At 42.5% G+C, this 15180-nt stretch overlaps 1 protein-coding gene across 1 annotated transcript in view; it reads right to left on the minus strand.

Moving 5' to 3' along the window:
* LOC112240862 (activated CDC42 kinase 1) overlaps window positions 1–14975 on the minus strand; it is a 109827-nt gene extending 94852 nt beyond the window's left edge. The window contains exons 1-2 of the mRNA XM_042308121.1: window positions 14777–14975; window positions 2163–2496 (exon numbers count right to left, since the gene is read on the minus strand). The gene's annotated coding sequence lies outside the window, so the exon portion shown is untranslated. The remainder of the gene's footprint in view (window positions 1–2162; window positions 2497–14776) is intronic.
* Window positions 14976–15180: the final 205 nt, after the last annotated feature.

Consider the following 15180-nt stretch of genomic DNA (forward strand, 5'->3'; position numbering starts at 1 on the left):
AAAATAAACATTAGCTCTCACAGATATTCTGGGCTTTGCGGTCACAAGCCTGTTTTCGCAAGGAAATGGTCAACCAGTGTGTGTGTGTGTGTGTGTGTGTGTGCGTGTGTGCATAGGAGTATGTGGTTGGGTGGCTGTGTAGAAACAGTAGAAAGTGCACTGTATGTCCAACTTTGTTTTGGTCTTACTGCTAAGGAACCACAAAAGCCATGTCAAACTTAGCAGTTTTACTCACTGCTTTAGCACACTCCGCCAACCCTGATGTCCTTGCAGTGTCTGAATCCTGGCTTAGGAAGGCCACCAACAATTCTGAGATTTCCATACCCAACTACAACATTTTCCATCAAGATATAACTGCTAAAGGGGGAGATAGCCTGCAAAGTTCTGTCATACTTTCCCGGTCAAACAAGTTGAACTTCTAATTTATTAAATTAACCTCTCCAGAAATAAGTCTCTCACTGTTGCCGCCTGCTATCGACCCCCTGACCTCCCAGCTGTGCCCTGGGCACCATTTGTGAATTGATCGCCCCCCATCTAGCTTCAGAGTTCGTTCTGTTAGGTGACCTAAACTGGGATATGCTTAACACCCCGGCAGTCCTACAATCAAAGCTAGATGCCCTCAATTTCACACAAATCATCATGCCCAATTTTTCAGTTTTTGATTTGTTAAAAAAGTTTGAAATATCCAATAAATGTCGTTCCACTTCATGATTGTGTCCCACTTGTTGTTGATTCTTCACAAAAAAAATACAGTTTTATATCTTTATGTTTGAAGCCTGAAATGTGGCAAAAGGTCGCAAAGTTCAAGGGGGCCGAATACTTTCGCAAGGCACTGTACCTAGGTGTCTGGCTAGACTGTAAACTCTGCTTCCAGACTCATATTAAACATCTCCAATTCAAAATCAAATCTAGAATCGGCTTTCTATTTCGCAACAAAGCCTCCTACACTCACGCCGCCAAACTTACCCTCGTAAAACTGACTATCCTACCGATCCTCGACTTCGGCGGTGTCATCTACAAAATAGCTTCCAATACTCTACTCAGCAGACTGGATGCAGTCGATCACAGTGCCATCCGTTTTGTTACCAAATCACCTTATACCACCCACCACTGCGACCTGTACGCTCTAGTTGGCTGGCCCTCGCATCATATTCGTCGCTAGACCCACTGGCTCCAGGTCATCTATAAGTCTATGCTAGGTAAAGCTCCGCCTTATCTCAGTTCACTGGTCACGATAACAACACCCACCCGTAGCACACGTTCCAGCAGGTATATCTCACTGATCAAGCCAACACCTCATTTGGCCGCCTTTCCTTCCAGTTTTCTGCTGCCAGTGACTGGAACGAATTGTAAAAATCGCTGAAGTGGGAGACTTATTTCCCTCACCAACTTTAAACATCAACTATCTGAGCAGCTAACCGATCACTGCAGCTGTACATTGGGTGGTCTATTTACAGATGGACAATCTACCTACCTTATCCCCATACTGTTTTTATTTTATTTACTTTTCTGCTCTTTTGCACAACAGTATCTCTACTTGCACATCATCATCTGCTCATTTATCACTCCAGTGTTAATCTGCTAAATTGTAATGATTCGCTCCTATGGCCTATTTATTGCCTACCTCCTCATGCCTTTTGCACACACTGTATCTAGACTTTCTTTTTTCTACTGTGTCATTGACTTGTTTATTGTGTTATTGGTTTGTTTATTGTTTACTCCATGTGTAACTCTGTGTTGTTGTCTGTGTCACACTACTTTGCTTAATCTTGGCCAGGTCGCAATTGCAAATGAGAACTTGTTCTCAACTAGCCTACCTGATTAAATAAAAGTAAAATAAAATAAAAAATAAAATAAACATTCAAAACAGCACCGTAACTCAGGATCTCACTTGCTCATTCCCTCCTCCAATCAGAGCCAGACTGATTTCATTTCCTGTATGCATCGCTGAGATACTGTGGACATAATAAGCACAGCTTTGACAGTGAAGGTATATCAGATCTCATTCCTGTATTGCATTTGGCCAGACTCTACATTCAGACTCTACATTCAGACTCCATTTGCCAGATGAGCAACTTGCCTGACACACCCATTCGTTCTAACTAATAAACATTTTTACCAAAGTGTACATACTATACACACACACACATCCAAAGTCTTACCTGCTAGCTGTTGGGTTGCTATCTGAAGACAGAGCGCAGGTGTCCTTCTGTCTGTCGACCCTCGGTCTCTATCTGGGGACAAGCCTAGTCTCAGGGACAGTAGAGACGAGGTCTAGTGGTCGTTGGTTGAGTATGGGGGGGAAGGTCAGAGGTCACCCACGGACTGGTTGGCGGCAGGCCCCAGTCCGTGGCGAGGCACAGCTCTGGCTAGGAGTCCATCATGGTGCCGCGATGTTGTGCGGAAAGGTCAGCTGATCACATGGTCCCGTACATCCCCGTCCATGGAAAACCACACACGACAACACACACCCAGGGGTCTGTTTCTGGAAACTGCCTGGGGGGGGTAAAGGTCTCAGAATCACCGAAATACCAATGAATGTCAACCTACAGCCTTATTTACTGGAAGTTGTACTGAAGGCTCCTCCTACTTGATGAAGGATACTGTACAACATCGATACCAACTATGACTGGGAATTGCCAAGGACCTCACGATATGATATTATCACGATACTTAGGTGCAGATACGATGTGTAGTGTGATTCTCACGATTCTATATATAGTGTGATTCTCACGATTCTATATGTAGTGTGATTCTCACGATTCTATATATAGTGTGATTCTCACGATTCTATATATAGTGTGATTCTCACGATTCTATATGTAGTGTGATTCCTGCTGTTTTCCACTCTCTAGAGACAGCAGGAGCGGTAGAGATACTCTTAATGATCGGCTATGAAAAGCCAACTGACATTTATTCCTGAGGTGCTGCCTTGTTGCACCCTCAACAACTACTGTGACTATTATTATTTGACTATGCTGGTCATTTATGAACATTTGAACATCTTGGCCATGTTCTGTTATAATCTCCACCCGGCATAGCCAGAAGAGGACTGGCCACCCCTCATAGCCTGGTTCTTCTCTAGGTTTCTTCCTAGGTTTTGGCCTTTCTAGGGAGCTTTTCCTAACCACCGTGCTTCTACACCTGCATTGCTTGCTGTTTGGGGTTTTAGGCTGGGTTTCTGTACAGCACTTTGATATATCAGCTGATGTACGAAGGGCTATATAAATACATTTGATTCTCATGATTCTATATATAGTGTGATTCTCATGACTCTATATGTAGTGTGATTCTCATGATTCTATATATAGTGTGATTCTCATGATTCTATATATAGTGTGATTCTCATGATTCTATATATAGTGTGATTCTCATGATTCTATATATAGTGTGATTCTCATGATTCTATATATAGTGTGATTCTCATGACTCTATATGTAGTGTGATTCTCAATGTATTGTGATTCGATACTGTGATTTTATTGCGATTTGATGTTCCCGAACATATAACTCACTATATGTCTGCTGTAGAGAGACAAGAGAGAGCAGGAGAAAATCAGTTTTTGATCAGACAGGGAAGTAAAAGTGCTGAAAACATGTTGGCTCACTATTTAAAAAGAAGACAGATAGCAAAGTATATGTTGTGGAGCAGGTACAGTCGACCTGCACTAACTAATGCTTAGTAGCAAAAATATATATTTGTTTTTACTAATCGATAGTAAGTATCGATAGAATATCATCCAAAATAATATTGTGATATATAACTGTATCGAGTTTCCCCCCATCACTAACTTTAGACCTACTTTGGCCTAAGATCAAAGCAGGTAGCGTGGGTTGTTGCAACATAGGCTCTCTTCAAGATTGGAAACAAAACCCTGTGTTTTCTATGCAAACATAAAACCACAGTGATCATTACACCCTGATGAGTGATGGGGTCAGAATGAGCACACTGAGGTGGTCTAAACTGAGAGCTCAACAGGGGGCCTACTGCCAACTTCAACAAGCATCAATATCTAATGAGGTAAAAGATGAGGGGGGGGGCAGTCGTTCTCTGATGTTACTTTATGCATGGAGTCCAGAGATGCTAGGAGAGAGTCCACCAGTCAGTCAGTCCACCAGCCAGTCAGTCAGTTCACCAGTTAGTCGGTCAGTCCACCAGCCAGTCAGTCAGTCAGTTTGTCAGTCCACCAGTCAGTGTGTCAGTCCACCAGCCAGTCGGTCAGTCCACCAGTTAGCCGGTCAGTCCATCAGCCAGTCGGTCAGTCCACCAGTTAGTCAGTCAGTCCACCAGTCAGTCAGTCCACCAGTCAGTCAGTCAGTCAGTCAGTTCACCAGTCAGTCAGTCAGTTCATCAGTCAGTCAGTCAGTTCACCAGTCAGTCAGTCAGTCAGTGTGTCAGTAAAGTCAAGTGCTACTGCACAGCTAAACTGACAATTCTACATCCTAAGTAAGAAATTAAACCAGTCAGTCAGTCCACCAGCCAGTCGGTCAGTCCACCAGTTAGTCAGTTCACCAGTTAGTCAGTCAGTCAGTCCGTCAGTCAGTTCACCAGTCAGTCAGTTCACCAGTCAGTCAGTTCACCAGTCAGTCAGTTCAGTTCAGTCAGTCAGTCAGTCAGTTCACCAGTCAGTCAGTCAGTTCACCAGTCAGTCAGTTCACCAGTCAGTCAGTTCAGTCAGTCAGTCAGTCAGTTCACCAGTCAGTTCACCAGTCAGTTCACCAGTCAGTCAGTCAGTTCACCAGTCAGTCAGTCAGTTCACTAGTCAGTCAGTCAGTCAGTGTGTCAGTAAAGTCAAGTGCTACTGCACAGCTAAACTGACAATTCTACATCCTAAGTAAGAAATTAAACCAAAAATCCTCTGAGGGGGAAGTTATATTTATTAATATTTTTATTTAACCTTTATTTAACTAGGCAAGTCAGTTAAGAACAAATTCTTATTTAGTATGACGGCCTACGTTGAAGTCCTTACCAGGTGAAGATCAACTCCCTTCAAACCACCTTAAGGTGAGGTTATCCTAACTAAAGCACCAGGGAAATGAGCCATCTGGGCTGAGCTTCCTGTTATTTCAGTTACTAATAACACATCATGTACTAATGCTAGAGCTAACCATCACACCTGAGTTACTGTACAATAACACACCATGTACTAATGCTAGAGCTAACCATCACACCTGAGTTACTGTACAATAACACACCATGTACTAATGCTAGAGCTAACCATCAGGTGTTTTTATGAGGACACGTAGAGTGCGTGCTTGGGCGAGAGGCAGGTGATCATCTTTCTCTGAGCGGGCGTCCAGAAAACGGAATATACACACCAAGAGACATAAATTAACTGAGGGACGCGCACACACACACACACACACACACACACACACACACACACACACACTATACTATACCGAATTGAATTATAGTTACGCAATTCACTCAGTGGGCAGTGGCAGGCGACGGTATCTGTAGAGTGTTCAGAAAACAAAGTCTACCTAGGGAGGACAGTCATCGATACAGATCAGTCCTTGTGCCTAGGCCTAATTTAGATGGTAAATGTTCACTGCTTGCACAATGTTGTACAGTTTAAAAACGTGTCATTACCATTACCGGATCTGAATTGTCATTCAAAAAAAAAACAGGCGATTTCCTTGTAACCACATTGAGCCAGAATTCCACCGTAGCCGTGATATGAATGTGATCCATTAACAAAACAGACGACAGAGGAAAAATGTAAGTGGACCAGTCAACCCACCTCTGATTCACAGGTCAGCAATGAGGCCTTTCATTAATGAGCCATAATGAAATCATCACACCACTGTTAGAGAAACAAGGGCGATTGAATGGCCAATCTTTATTAATCATGAGCACTTGAACACAGACAACTGGCATTATTTCTTTGCACGATTGTCCCTCGTGTCCCGAGGTGACGTTTAAGGTCAGTACGAATGGTAGTGACTGAGGGCTGAGTGATAACCAGTAACATGGTAGTGACTGAGGGCTGAGTGATAAACAGTAACATGGTAGTGACTGAGGGCTGAGTGATAACCAGTAACATGGTAGTGACTGAGGGCTGAGTGATGTAACAGTAACATGGTAGTGACTGAGGGCTGAGTGATGAAACAGTAACATGGTAGTGACTGAGGGCTGAGTGATGTAACAGTAACATGGTAGTGACTGAGGGCTGAGTGATAAACAGTAACATGGTAGTGACTGAGGGCTGAGTGATGTAACAGTAACATGGTAGTGACTGAGGGCTGAGTGATAAACAGTAACATGGTAGTGACTGAGGGCTGAGTGATAAACAGTAACATGGTAGTGACTGAGGGCTGAGTGATAAACATTAACATGGTAGTGACTGAGGGCTGAGTGATGTAACAAGTAGAGGTCGACGATTAATCGGAATGGCCGATTAATTAGGGCCGATTTTAAGGTTTCATAACAATGTGCAATCGGCATTTTTGGACACTGATCATGGCCGATTACATTGCACTCCACGAGGAGACTGCGTGGCAGGCTGACTACCTGTTACACGAGGGCAGCAAGAAGCCAAGGTAAGTTGCTAGCTAGCAATAAACATATCTTATAAAAAAACTATCAATCTTAACATAACACTAGTTAACTACACATGGTTGATGATATTACTAGTTTATCTAGTGTGTCCTGCGTTGCATGTAATCAATGCGGTGCATGTTAATTTATCATTGAATCACAGCCTACTTCGCCAAATGGGTGATTTAACAAGCGCATTCGCGAGAAAAGTACTGTCGTTGCACCAATGTGTACCTAACCATAAACATCAATGCCTTTCTTAAAAACCAATACTCAAGTATATATTTTTAAACCTGCATATTTAGTTAATATTGCCTGCTAACATGAAGTTCGTTTAACTAGGGAAATTGTGTCACTTCTCTTGCGTTCTGTGCAACAGAGTCAGGGTATATGCAGCAGTGCGAACTGTGTGAAGAATATTTCTTTCTAACAGAGTCAGCCAACTTCACCAAACGGGGGATGATTTAACAAAAGCACATTTGCAAAAAAAGCACAATCATTGGACGAATGTACCTCACCATAAACATCAATGTACCTCACCATAAACACCAATGTACCTCACCATAAACATCAATGTACCTCACCATAAACATCAATGTGTACCTCACCATAAACATCAATGTACCTCACCATAAACACCAATGTACCTAACCATAAACACCAATGTACCTAACCATAAACATCAATGTACCTCACCATAAACATCAATGTACCTAACCATAAACACCAATGTACCTAACCATAAACACCAATGTACCTCACCATAAACATCAATGTACCTAACCATAAACACCAATGTACCTAACCATAAACACCAATGTACCTCACCATAAACATCAATGTACCTCACCATAAACATCAATGTACCTAACCATAAACATCAATGTACCTCACCATAAACACCAATGTACCTCACCATAAACATCAATGTACCTCACCATAAACACCAATGTACCTCACCATAAACATCAACGTACCTAACCATAAACATCAATGTACCTCACCATAAACACCAATGTACCTCACCATAAACATCAATGTACCTAACCATAAACATAAACCAATGTACCTAACCATAAACATCAATGTACCTAACCATAAACATCAATGTACCTAACCATAAACACCAATGTACCTAACCATAAACATCAATGTACCTAACCATAAACATCAATGTACCTCACCATAAACATCAATGTACCTAACCATAAACATCAATGTACCTAACCATAAACATCAATGTACCTCACCATAAACACCAATGTACCTCACCATAAACACCAATGTACCTAACCATAAACACCAATGTACCTAACCATAAACATCAATGTACCTCACCATAAACATCAATGTACCTAACCATAAACATCAACGTACCTAACCATAAACATCAATGTACCTCACCATAAACATCAACGTACCTAACCATAAACACCAATGTACCTAACCATAAACATCAATGTACCTCACCATAAACATCAATGTACCTCACCATAAACATCAATGTACCTAACCATAAACATCAACGTACCTAACCATAAACATCAATGTACCTCACCATAAACATCAACGTACCTAACCATAAACACCAATGTACCTAACCATAAACATCAATGTACCTCACCATAAACATCAATGTACCTAACCATAAACATCAATGTACCTCACCATAAACACCAATGTACCTAACCATAAACACCAATGTACCTAACCATAAACACCAATGTACCTAACCATAAACACCAATGTACCTAACCATAAACACCAATGTACCTAACCATAAACATCAATGTACCTCACCATAAACATCAATGGCTTTCTTAAAATCAATACACAGAAGTATATATTTTTAAACCTGCATATTTAGTTAAAAGAAATCCAGATTTGCAGGCAATATTAAACTATGGAAATTGTGTCACTTCTTTTGCATTCATTGCACACAGAGTCAGGGTATATGCAACTGTTTGGGCCACCTGGCTCGTTGCGAAATAATTGGCCAGGATTTTACGTAATTATGACATAACATTGAAGGTTGTGCAATGTAACAGCAATATTTAGACTTAGGGATGCCACCCGTTAGATAAAATACGGAACGGTTCCGTATTTCACTGAAAGAATAAACGTTTTGTTTTCGAAATGTTAGTTTCCGGATTTGACCATATTAATGACCTAAGGCTCATATTTCGGTGTGTTATTATATTATAATTAAGTCTATGATTTGATAGAGCAGTCTGACTGAGCGATGGTAGGCAGCAGCAGGCTCGTAAGCATTCATTCAAACAGCACTTTACTGCGTTTGCCAGCAGCTCTTCGCAATGCTTCAAGCATTGAGCTGTTTATGACTTCAAGCTATCAACTCCCGAGATTAGGCTGGCAATACTAAAGTACCTATTAGAACATCCAATAGTCAAAGGTATATGAAATACAAATGGTATAGAGAGAAATAGTCCAAAAATAACTACAACCTAAAACTTCTTACCTGGGAATATTGAAGACTCATGTTAAAAGGAACCACCAGCTTTCATATGTTCTCATGTTCTGAGCAAGGAACTGAGACGTTAGCTTTCTTACATGGCACATATTGCACTTTTACTTTCTTCTCCAACACTTTGTTTTTGCATTATTTAAACCAAATTGATCATGTTTCATTATTTATTTGAGACTAAATTGATTTTATTGATGTATTATATTAAGTTAAAATAAAAGTTTTCATTCAGTATTGTTGTAATTGTCATTATTACAAATAAATATATATATTTTTTAAATCGTCCGATTAATCGGTATCGGCTTTTTTTGGTCCTCCAATAAATCGGTATCGGCGTTGAAAAATCACAATCGGTCGACCTCTAGTTACAAGCCATGCTGTAGGTCTTGGTCATCTATACTGTGAATGTTGTTAGTAGCCAACTCTAACTTCCACAAGGATATTTAAAAAACTCACCCAGTGTGTAGTATAAAGCACAGGCCAAGTTAGATCCCACTGATTGAAAATTCACAGTTTTCTTTAACTTTCTTTAAAATGAAGGCTTGCATTCAAATGAGAACGCACTTTCATCCACATCATACTGTATTTCAATAGACGACACTGTAAAGAATATTCCTTCACAGTATAGGACCATCAGTCAAACTAAGGCATAAGGTGTCCAAAGGTCAAAGCAGGACATTTGATACAGTACTACAGGGACCAATGTTTTCTCTATACACTGGAGGGGGTGGATGGTATTATGGTGAAAACTGGGTGGGTTTGTATTTCAATTCTCTCTAAGGAACAATGAGACAGTGCAGTGAATCCTGTTCTCACACTTATTCACACAGCCCCCCCCCCGTTCGGCACCTATCCGCAGAAACTGAAAAACACTTGGTTGCCTCAGGTAGAAACCTGATGTGCTGTAGTGTCTCCTATGACTGAATTAGTTGACTCAGTTACCCTGTTCTTACGGGAAGCAGAATTCTCTAAGTTTGCCACTCCTGATAAAGCTGCCTATTTTGTGATTGCTGGGCCTTTGTACAGTTCATTGCTGGGCCTATTCCCAGTTGAGATAAGCGTGAGGAACTCAGACTTTCATGTGAATCATTAATTGATGTGAGATGGAAGACATCGGGCCTACCGAGTGGTACAGTGGTCTAAGGCACTGTGCTAGCTGTGCCACTAGAGATTCTGGGTTCGAGTCCAGGCTCTGTCGCAGCGGGCCGCGACCGGGAGACCCATGGAGCGGCCACAGTTGGCCCAGCGTCGTCCGGGTTAGGAGAGGGTTTGGCCGGCAGGGATGTCCTTGTGCCATCACGCACTAGCGACTCCTGTGGCGGGCTAGGCGCAGTGCACGCTGACACGGTCGCCAGGTTTACGGTGTTTCCTCCGACACACTGGTGCGGCTGACTTCTGGGTTAAGTGGGCATTATGTCAAGAAGCAATGCGGCTTGGTTGGGTTGTGTTTCGGAGGACGCACGGCTCTCGAACTTCACCTCTCCCGAGTCCGTATGAGAGTTTCAGCGATGAGACAAAACTGTAACTACCAATTGGATACCACGAAAATGGGGTAAGAAAAAAAAGAAATGGAAGACATTGAAACAAGACCAATTGACCTGAGAGTTCTAGTGACACTGTCTCTCCAGAATGGTGGTGACCAGTAATGGCCCTGGCCTTTGTCCAATCAAACCCTTTGCGAGAGAACAGGATGTGTCTGGGCCCACCAGTGGATTGATCTGTATTGTATTACTGCGATCGAAGCTCTGTGTTGACATAGTCCTCCATTAGTCATAATGGGAAGTTGTCTGTGACTGTGGTAGCTGGAGTGCAGTTGCTTTGTGCTGCAGCCGTTTCCCATAGCCTTCTGTAGCGGTAAGATCATCGTTAGAACCATCTAGAACCATCTAGAACCATCGTTAGAACCATCTTATGACGTATCTTTAGTAGCCAAGCTGTTTCCCCCAAAACCATCATTACTAAACGCTTGTTATTTACCAACCACCTCGTACCTTCTACGGGTGGTCTTTTTCCAAACTTTGTGGCCCCCTGATTGCTGCAGCGGTCTAAGTCACTGCAGCTCAGTGCTTGAGGCATCACTACAGACACCCTGGTTCGATTCCAGGCTGTATCACAACCGACTGTGATTGGGAGTCCCATAGGGCGGCGCACAATTGACCCAGCGTCGTCCGAGTTTGGCCCAGGGTAGGCCGTCATTGTAAATAAGAATTTGTTCTTGACTGGACTTGCCTAGCTTAAATAAAAGGGTAAAACAATTTTTTTTTTAGAAAAAGAACAGCTAAGTACGTCGTTATGTGGTTTTTCTGGCTCAATGTGTTTCATGATGTGTGACAACATGTTCCCAATCTGTGATTTACTGCATTATTATAGGGTAAGCGTCATAAGTCGCTCTCAATATTTGCAGCCATAAGGTGATAATATCTCTCTAGGATCTGATCCGTCGTCAGTATTGTGGAAAAATTCTAATGTTAAGGTAAGGTTTGAATGGGGAAAGCTGATCTGAGAGCAGCGCTACTTTTCTTTCGATCCCATCGGTATCGACACATGGTTTACCGACGCACTCGGCGAACGTTCTCTCTATCATTCCACTGTACTGTATTTCCATATACCCAAGTTTACATTTAATTCCGTTTGTGTTCATTTGGCACACAGAAACAAATTCGCAGACGACCGCCACAACAAAACAAGCAGCAAAATCCTCAAAAGTTGTTGTAAGAATGCACACTGTCAACAGAGATTGGTGCTTATTATCGGATGTATTAGGTTACGGGGGGCTATAATGTTAATCATATGTTAGAGAAAGACCCCACTTAAAGATTCAGAACATGAAAAATCATATTTGTCTTGGTAAAACGTATTTTATAAAATAAAGATGTGAAATTTCCCCACCAAAACGCATTTTCACCCACTCTGGGTAAAGTGGGTAAACACCCTACCTACTTTTTGGATTCTTATACTTTCCATGTGGGAAACTCATCCATCTACAATGAGTTTCCAAGTCTGACATTTCAGAGTTTCCGAGTTGTCTTGAAAGCGGCAACAATATGGGCTCTGTCAGTGAACTCAATAGTTACTTCCACTGGCTGGCTGCCTGGTATTCAAGCCCTTGCATTCATCTACTAAAGTACTTCAGATGGTGGTGTAACAGTATAGCTTTAGTCCCTCTCCTCGCCCCTACCTGGGCTCGAACCAGGGACCCTCTGCACACATCAACAACTGCCTCCCACAAAGCACCGTTACCCATCGCTCCACAAAAGCCACGGCCCTTGCAGAGCAAGGGGAACAACTACTTCAAGGTCTCAGAGCTAGTGACGTCACCGATTGAAACGCTATTAGAGCACACCCCGCTAACTAGCTAGCCATTTCACATCGGTTACACTGGCACTCGGCCAGACTAAATGCAGGACTAGACCAGACTAAATGCAGGACTAGACCAGACTAAATGCAGGACTAGACCAGACTAAATGCAGGACTAGACCAGACTAAATGCAGGACTAGACCAGACTAAATGCAGGACTAGACCAGACTAAATGCAGGACTAGGGCCAGACTAAATGCAGGACTAGACCAGACTAAATGCAGGACTAGACCAGACTAAATGCAGGACTAGACCAGACTAAATGCAGGACTAGACCAGACTAAATGCAGGACTAGGCCAGACTAAATGCAGGACTAGACCAGACTAAATGCAGGACTAGGCCAGACTAAATGCAGGACTAGGCCAGACTAAATGCAGGACTAGACCAGACTAAATGCAGGACTAGGCCAGACTAAATGCAGGACTAGACCAGACTAAATGCAGGACTAGACCAGACTAAATGCAGGACTAGGCCAGACTAAATGCAGGACTAGACCAGACTAAATGCAGGACTAGACCAGACTAAATGCAGGACTAGGCCAGACTAAATGCAGGACTAGACCAGACTAAATGCAGGACTAGACCAGACTAAATGCAGGACTAGGCCAGACTAAATGCAGGACTAGGCCAGACTAAATGCAGGACTAGGCCAGACTAAATGCAGGACTAGGCCAGACTAAATGCAGGACTAGGCCAGACTAAATGAAGGACTAGGCCAGACTAAATGAAGGACTAGGCCAGACTAAATGCAGGACTAAGTGCCTGGGGAAGTCTGCACTGACAATTTCCAAGCCTCAATGTTTAGATCCTTGCCAGTGAACATTTCTTCTTTTGCCAAGATAATCCATCCCCCTGACAGTTGTGGCATATCAAGAAGCTGATTAAAACAGCATGATCATTACACAGGTGCACCTTGTGCTAGGGACAAAAAAAGGCCATTTTAAAATGTGCAATTTTGTCACACCACACAATGCCACAGATGTCTCAAGTTTTGAAGGAGCGTGCAATTGGCATGCTGACTGCAGGAGCTGTTGCCAGAGAATTTCATGTTAATTTCTCTACCATAAGGCACCTCCAACACCGTTTTAGAGAATTTGGCCTCACAACCGCATACCACGTATAACCACGCCAGCCCAGGACCTCCACATCCAGTTTCCTCATCTGCGGGATCGTTGGAGACCAGCCACCTGGACAGATGATGAAACTGAGGAGCATTTCTATCTGTAATAAAGCTCTTTTGTGTGGAAAAACTCATTCTGATTGGCTGAGCCTGGGCCTGGCTCCCAAGTGGGTGGGCCTATGCCCTCCCAGGCCCACCCATGGCTGTGCCCCATGTGAAATATATAGATTAGGGCCTAATAAATGTATTTAAATGAACTAATTTCCTTATATGAACTGTAACTCAGTAAAATCGTTGAAATTGTTACATGTTGCGTTTATATTTTTATTCAGTTTACAGTATAAAATCGCTTTTCCCGCCTTGACAATTATCAAGTAGACAAGGTGGTGTCAATTGTCAAAGACTTAGAATGGCAGTTAGACAATTATTTAAACTCACCGCCAGGTTCTCATATGCATTTTTGTTATGAGCACACACTGCATTGCTCGCCTCACAGCCTACCGCCACTGCACCATCGAGAGCGTCCTGACAGGTTGCATCACGGCCTTTGCGATAATTGCTCTGTCCACGACTGCAAGGCCCTCCAGCGGGTGGCAAAGGATGGCCCACTGGTCCCGGTACATCACTGGGACCATCCTCCGACCCATCCATGTACTCAAAACGGTGCCTGAAGGAGTCCCGCTGCATCATCAAGGACACCACACAGCCCCAGCTACGAGCTGTTCATTCCCTTACAGTCGGTCAGACTGTATCAGACGGAGCCTGAGGTCTGATACCAACAAGCTCAGAGACAGTTTCTATCTACAAGCCATCAGAATGCTGAACACTTGAACTGGACTGACCACCTGCACCTTAGCACACATGCACTCACTCACTCATGTTCACACACACACACACACACACACACACACACACACACACACACACACACACCTGTTTATTTATTATTGTTAAATTCTGCACAATTTAAACACTTGCGCCCCAATCCCCCCCCATCCCCAAAAGGTGTAAATATTGAACTATAAATTGTGCCTTCCTGTATTATATTTATGCTAAAAATATATATTATATTATTATTATAAATATATATTATATTATATTCTACTGAGACATTTACTTTGTGTTCGTATTCTTTATCTTGCATTATTTCTTATTGTTGTTGCATTGTCGAGAAGGCATTTCGTTGGACGGTGTATAACGTTATAACGTTACCATGTGTATCCTGTACACATACAACTTCATTACATACAACTAATAAAACTTTAAACTACCTGTAGATCTCTGTTCCTCTCTCTCTCTCACGGCATTGCTCCCTGGCGAGTCGTGTTTGGCTGCCTCTTTCTTTGAAACTCTCCAGTTCCTTATGAAAACTTAACATGGGTCGCTAATTTTGTTTTTATTCTTCTATTCTCATTTGACCATATTCTAGCGTTGCTTGCGTCGGCTCGAGCAGACGTCATCCACTCAACCCTGCTTTTTTCTACGCGTTTATGCCGTCAACCCACTCTTAAAGGCACATGTCCCTAACTCACGTTTTGAACCTGAACTTGGTAAAGTACCGAGCTAAACGTACACTTGCACCACTGAAAATACATTTTACTGCGACTGCACTTCCAAATACAAAACAATGCTGAATGCAAATTATTTAATTTTTATTTGGTGTCTGACTTTGCTG

Source organism: Oncorhynchus tshawytscha, linkage group LG28 (assembly GCF_018296145.1).
Source record: "Oncorhynchus tshawytscha isolate Ot180627B linkage group LG28, Otsh_v2.0, whole genome shotgun sequence".
NCBI lineage: Eukaryota > Metazoa > Chordata > Actinopteri > Salmoniformes > Salmonidae > Oncorhynchus > Oncorhynchus tshawytscha.